Source organism: Mus caroli, chromosome 19, assembly GCF_900094665.2.
Source record: "Mus caroli chromosome 19, CAROLI_EIJ_v1.1, whole genome shotgun sequence".
In the NCBI taxonomy this organism is placed as follows: Eukaryota; Metazoa; Chordata; class Mammalia; order Rodentia; family Muridae; genus Mus; species Mus caroli.
In genome coordinates this window covers 8,979,789-8,987,511 of record NC_034588.1, presented here as the reverse complement: position 1 = coordinate 8,987,511, position 7,723 = coordinate 8,979,789, and positions in this window count along the sequence as shown.

Sequence of the window (7,723 nt, the reverse complement as noted above, 5' to 3'; positions counted from 1 at the left end):
GAAAGGAATCTGGGCCTGATGATCTCGCCTGGGCGGGCGGGGTCGCGGGAAGAGAGGGGAGCTCAGGCTGACCCCACAGGGAGAGTCCTTGGCTTGATTGCAGACTTGAGCTTGGTGGCAGTCATGGTTGGGAGTGCAGAGAGGCTTTCTATGGGAGACTAAACAAGGCTCTATAGGTGAAGGCCTTCTCCATAGCTCCCCAAGATGGACCCCTATAAAAAGAGGCAGTCCATGGTTCTAAGGTATTTATTGTCTTGGCAGATTGTTTTTGGCTATCCTGGTTTTTTGTTTGTTTGCTTGGTTTTGCTTTTTTTTTTTTTTTTTTTTAATATGAAGTTGAGCATTGCTCTTTCAAGGTCTATAAAAAACTGTGTTGACATTTTAATAATGATTGCTACTGGTAAGATGGGCATCTTCACTGTTAATCCTACCTACCCATGAGAGCATATCAGATCTTTCCATCTTCTAGTATCTTCCTCAGTTCCTTCATTCAGGGACTTGAAGTTCTTGCCATACAGATCTTTCACTTGCTTGGTTAGAGTTACACCATGATATGTTATATTATTCATGGCTATTGTAAACACTAATTTCTTTTTTTTAAATTAGATATTTTCTTCATTTACATTCCAAATGCTATCCCCAAAGCCCCCTATACCCTCTCCCCCTGCCCTGCTCCCCAACCCACCCACTTCTGCTTCCTGGCCCTGTCATTCCCCTGTACTGGGGCATATGATCTTCGCAATACCAAGGGCCTCGGCCTGCTTATCATTTGTATAAAGAAGGGCTACTAATTTCTTTGACTTTGTGTTCAGCCACTTTGCTGAAGGTGTTTATCAGGTGTAGAAATTCTCTGATAGAATTTTTGGGGTTGTTTATGTATGCATTCATATAATCCGCAAATAGGGATACGTTGACTTTTTCCTTTCCAATTTGTATTTCCTTGATCTTCAGTTGTCTTATTGCTCTGGCTAGAGCTTCAAGTACTGTATGGAATAAATAGGGAGAGAATGAGAAGCCTTGACTTGTCCCTGAGTTTAGTGAAATTGCTTTAAGTTTCTCTTCAGTTTGATATTGTCTATTGGCTTGCTGTGTACTGCTTTGATTATATTTAGGTATGTGGCTTGTATCACTGATCTCCCCAATAATTCAACATGTAGGGATGTTAGATCTTGTCAAAGGACTCCTGAACTATAAAACTTCAGGAGAAATAACCATCCCTGACCTCAAGCTGTACTACAGAGCAATAGTGGTTAAAAACTGTATTGGTATAAAGACAGACACATAGATCAATGGAATCAACCAAAGACCCAGATATAAATTCACACATCTGTGGAAACTTGATTTTTGATAAGGAAGCCAAAACCATACAATGGAGAAAAGACAACATGTTCAACAACTTGTTGATTTCATCTTCTTTATCTGCTCTCTAGCTAATTTTATTCTGATAATTTAAATGTTTCATTTTCTGAGTTAAGGGGTAATCATATGTGAGGATACAGAAAGGGAATGCAGAAAGTCGACACCAACAAATTCATTGCATTTATTATTGTGGAAAAAAACATAAGACACTACACCCAGACACAGACCCTCTAGATGGTAAAGTGAGCAAAGAGCAGGTTTGGCACACTACAATGTTAGGTCAAGTTAAAGAGGTGAGGTGCCACCTCCTCATAGTCAGGATATAGAGCATGTGTAGAGAGGTTCTGTTCAGTGGGGATATGTCCACCAGTACCTGTGCAGAGACACAGCACATACGTGAGCACATGATGACAGTTGCCCATAGACCTGCACCTCCTCCAGCCCCACCTATCTTCATGACACCTAGAATTTTCTATGTTTGAGTCAAAATTTATAGCTGCCAAATGTGAATACTTAGGAATCAAAAGGTATTATGTTTGGGAAGAAAAGACAGTGAAATATCTGTTAAAAGCTTCCTGATTAAGTTTTTTTTTTAAACTGACATAAATGACAAGATTATAAGTTTTCTGTATAATCATGTAGTAACATAAACACAGACTGTGCAGCTTAGATGGCATGGGATACAGTGAACTGGGCTGACCCTGTGAATTAGTAGAACTGAGATGTAGGCATCAAAGTCAAAGAAACTTAGAAACAAGGAAGAATCCTGTCTAGAACACTTTTCTGCTTTGATCCAGTCTTTCTTTATATTTTTAGTTGTCATTCTAAAAATTATCAAATGTTATACAGGTTAATGGGATTCAGTTTGATACACCCATACACTGTACATTGTCTATATCTGTCTTGTTTGTTTCTATCTTTGTCTGTTTGGTCCCTTTTTGTTTCTATGGTTGTTGTTGTTGTTGTTGTTATTGTTAACTCACCACTAACTAGAGTTATCTGGGAAGAGAAATCTTAACTGAGAAATGCCTCTATTAGATTGGTCTTTGGACAAGTCTGTGAAGCACTTTCTTCATTGGCAGTTGACGTAGGAGGGCCTAGCTCATGGTGGACAGTGCCACTCCTGGCAAGTATTCCTAGATAGTATATAAGAAAGCAGATTGAGCAAGCCATAGGGAACAAGCCTCTAAGCAGCATTCCTCCATAGCCTGTGCTTCCATTTATGCTTCCATTGCCTTCCTTCTCTTTAACTTCATAATGGACTCCAATTGTAGGCTAAAATAAACACTTTCCTCTCCAAGTTGATTTCGGTCATGATATTTATAACAGCAGCAGAAACCTTGATAAGATGATATCAATTCACTTTTCTACCCTCACTCCTCTACCTCCCAGCCTCTTCCCTGTCTCTAATTCTTTCTTGCTGGAGATCAGTTCCAGCTGGAAGATTCTGGTATGGACAATGGGAAGGGGCATTGGCCAAAGGGAAAACACTGACCTCCTGTTGACTGTCAAGCAAGTGGCCCGAAATAGCTCAGGAATCTTTATTTATACAATCATAATCCTGCTCCCCTAAGTAATGATATCACTGGATATTTTACTGAAAGAAATTATAACATCAGAATTTAAAAACTTCCATCATTACAAAATCCCCCAATAGTTGCCCTTTCTTCTTCCCCACTCCCGATGGGTCTGTTACCCCCTAATCTTATTTTTCACTACACAGCACTACTTCAGCAAGCCAAAAATAAATGTATAGCCAGGCATGTCCTGTAGATATGAGCCTATACCCAGTTGGTAGCAGTTGAGTTATATTTTTCAAAACCTTACTTTAGTAATAAGTGTACTTAAATGCTTTAACTCCATTCTAGCCCACCACCTATCAGATATAGCAGAACAGAAAGGTTAATAGGGCAAAGGAGGATGTGGATCTGTTTAGAAATAGTTCTTTCGAGCAAATCCTATCTGTGTTGTCAGAATATCAACAGTTCAGTTTACATAAATCAGCAGGGGTAGCTCCATCCACTCACAAAGACCATTCAGTAATCAGCAACAGCAGTGCAATCGGGAAGAAACTGTGAGTCTCAGCCAATTGGCCCAAAAAGCAGCAAGAAGCTGCCAGAACACACAAGAAGTTCTTCGGTGGTGTTTCTCTCTATGAAGTCACAACAAATAAGGACCAGTACAGAGTGGCAGGGGTACCAATAGTACAAACTGCTGTTCACTGTCTGTTGGATTCTATTTATATGCTTTCCAAACATCATCTCTTCTCTCACGTGTATGATCTAGCAAAATGTCACATACCCCTTTTCCAGGAGCTTTCAGAAAAACAACATGTGTCTGGTCTCAGCAAAGCACCCTCCCATTTTTTCTGTTTGAGCAAAAACATCCTTTCATAACACAGTTTCCAGAAAAGCATCACATGACAACTGAATCTTCGAGGAAATGAGAAATTTCCATTTTAGGTAGGAAATGCAATAAAAGACTGAATTAATCATTTGTGGGTATAAATCCAGTCATCTTATAGCACCCCTCTGTCATAAAACTTTTTAAATTGTAGACAAAGACATGTTTATTATACCAAGTAACCTTTTCTGATATGCACCTATCAATTGCTGATACCAACTTTTCAAGAACCATTTTTAAGTCTCTATTGATCAGACAGAGCTCCCCTATTTTCTAAGTCTCTGGTGATCAGATATATTCCCCATTTTAAGTGTCTGCTGATTGCACCTAGCTTGGTCATTTAAAGTCTTGGCTGATCAAACATAACTTCCTCATAACAGGTTTGCAAACAAGACTCACCACTCTCTACGACTGGCACAAGCTTATTCAGTATGTCTTTAGTTATTCCTGTAGGAACATGATCACATGTCCCCAAATACCCAGGATGACTTGTCATGTCTGGAGGATATATAGGAGAAAAAGGAAACAGGAGAAAAAGGTTTTTACCCCTTGAAAGAGTATTAACAAATACAGAATAGTCCACAGGGCTTTCAGTCTGATCCTGGCCTTGCCTGTGAATGACAAAATTAAACTAAATTTTGCTATGAGTATTGGCAGCATAGGAAAAGCATGGAGAGTGTGTAATACACATGATCTAGGGAATAAGTAGAAAGGCCACCAAATTTACTACCAGTGGCTACCACGTGGGAAGGGGTTTTCATGGGGTTTGCCAAAGTAGAATCCCAAGGTTTTCCAAGGACCTTGTCACAGCAGAGTACATCAGTGAAGCACTCATACACTGTTCCCTGGAGATGCTGCATGGCCTCTACTTATATATCATTAAGTTTGTTTGTTTGTTTGTTTCTACATATGAGAGAAAAAACACAATCTGGGTTTTGTGGTTTTTTTTTATTTTATTGACTCAATGGCTTCATATTCCATATGATTTTTTACAAATTAGAGAATTCAACTTTTCAGTATGGCTCCCTTCTGTATGTATGCCATTAATCCCTGTTAATCTGTTCACTTGTTGATGGGCTTTGAGGCAGAGTCATTAGCATGTAAGAAGTGGGGAGAGACCAGTGACTTACAAACAGAGAACTGTGCTTGCAGTTTCACAGACACTCTTCTGTGAAGTTGAACGAAGTAGCAGGAAACAGATGGCCAAGGAGGACTCATGGTAAAGTTTCTGTCACATACCCACACCAGAGCATGTCAGTCTTTTTGAGGACTGTACAGAGTCTTTATAACAGACAGAACAATAAGTGCTGTGACTGTGCTATGAAAATATGCAAAGATAAGAAGAGATCATACCTATTCTTAGGTCTTTGCATTGCTCTGAGAAGGAGCCCAATGTGAAGAGTGTGAGCATGCCTGGGTTATGAGAAGTTCGGTGTAAATAAAACTAATGGAAAATAAGGAGTGGAAAATTCCATACCTAAAGGCTTGCCAAGAGTTTGCAATTTGTTTTTTGCTTGTTTCCTTTTTAAAAAAATTAATCTGAGAAAAAAATTACCCATTCTTCTAATCTTAGGATCTTTGCGTTAGCATCATTAACACAGTTCACATTGTGGAGATCAAGTGTATAATTATTCATGATTTATTTGAGCTGATTTCTTAGAAACACATAGGAATTAGGCTATCAGTAGATCTTCAACACACTGTTAGTTAAGACAGACAGAAATCACATGTGATTCTACTTGTTCTCAGAAATCACCAATCTCTTGTAGCTTGATATTGACACTGATGGTAAAAGAGATTTGAAAACGGTCTGCACTGACCAATGTTTTCTTTCCTGGTATGAAATATAGCAACTGGACATGCAAGGAATACACAGACAACACACTACTGAGTATGAAATTCCCAAGGAGTGAGCAGGACTTCCAGCCAGGCACACTGGGTGATTGACTCTTGTCCTCCCAGCAGCAAAAGAAGCTGTTGAGTTGATCTTTGTGAAGTTGTAACACCAGGGGTTGGGGAAAGTGGGCATGGGACTGGAGCATGAGATTGTTAGAAGGGTGATTCTTGGCCCAGCCATGGGGGCAGTAAAATTTAGTTCTCTACTTCCCATCCTGACCGTAAAAGCCCTCATTATGTGATTGAGTGTTTCTCAACCTGAAGGATGCCTGCAATCAAAATGAAGGCACTCGTTAGAATAGAATGGCATCTGTAAAGTGGTGCAGAAATATGTGCGAGTGGCCTCATGAAACTTAGAACACTGAACTCTCAGATTATGATAGGCCTATTCTGGCTGAGGAATTGCCTCTCTATTCTTTGTGGCAGCTACATTCCCAGCCTAACTGGACTCCCACTGTGCCCTCTACCCCTATGTTAAAGTTTTAAACAATCAGTGTCTGCAGAAATAGCAGTAAGCAGAGCCCATTCCTCTTTGTGTCTTGTTTTCTCTAATACATGGTCACTTCTGCTGTATTGATACCAGATGTCAGTCTCTGTTGAGCTTGCCATTCTGCTGCAATCATTGTCATCTGAAATACAAGCTTAATATCTGAGATGTTGGAGCCTTCTAGTGCCTATACCCATCATACATACAGACATTTGCTTGTTACCCTGGACCTGGGATATCATTGTTAGAGACCCTGGTAGGATCCCAAATAGAGTCTATGAACACACACACACACACACACACACACACCACATAAACACAGAGACACAGAGAAGCTATTGTTCTATTGTTTTTCATTGTTTAGAGATATTTTAGAGTCTTTTAAAAAAGATTATTAGTATTACATTAATTTTATTACTAACTTGAAGTCATATAGCTTTGAAAGGAACTCCCAGATAGTGAGTATATAGTTCATAGCTACATAGATATACAGGCATTTAATAATGTATAAACTTTTAAGTTATTATACATGAACAATATCACATCAGAATGATATTAAATTACAGAAAAAGCATAGAACAAAACTTGAAGAAATATGTTTAAATTTTTATTTACACAAAAAATTAATAGCTGGGCTTAAACATGACAATATTTATAAATGACAATAGTTAAACCCAACACTAAAATGAAATTACTGAAAGTGCTAAAAAATTACTAACTAAAAAATATAGACTGCGATGGTCAAAGCCTACTAATGCCATGGGAGTGTTCCAATGCCAGAGTGAAGTTGGCTAAGAGGAGGCAGAAAAGAGATTGCATGTGGTAAGTCTTTGTCCAGGCTGTGACTGACACTGAAAAAAGACACAACGACAGAATAGATAGGTGGAAAATGCACTAGAAGTGAATTTTCCATAGCTCTAATCATGTAATGTTTCTGTATCAGGACACTAAACTCATGGAATAAGATTGGAGTGTCCTATCCTTCTTTCTTTTTAACATTCATTTACAAATGATTGGTATAGTTTTCTTTAAATATTGAAATGAGTTGACTGTTGAAGCTCTCTGGGCCTGAGTTTCACTTGCTGGCAAGGTTTGTGACTATTGCTTCCATTCCTTCACTTGTTATATAGCCATTCATATTTTAAATTCTTTTATGGTAATTATTCTTGGGTGGCTTTTCACAATTTATATCTTTCTACTATTTTTCTCATATTTTTTAATTGTATAAACCGTTTGGTTCTCTATGTGACTTTTAAGTGCTTGTAGTTACTGTAGAGTTCGTAATGATGTTTTCTTGTTTCATAAGAGGTTTGGGAATTTTGATGCCAATAGTGACAGCTGAGTGAGATTGTGAATGTAGTGATGAAAACATCAACTGAGAGTTCTGATGGTAGGCCTTCCTTCCCCCAAGGAGGAGGAGTTACATGATCAATAGTAGGTAAGGGTTGGGGATATGTCTCAAAGAAAGACTCTCCTCTTCTACAAATGAGTTTTGCAGAAGTAGAAGAAGAAGAAGGAAAAAGGAGGAGAACAAGAAGAACAAGAATCAGCAGAAGAAAAAGAAAGTAGGAGAAGAAG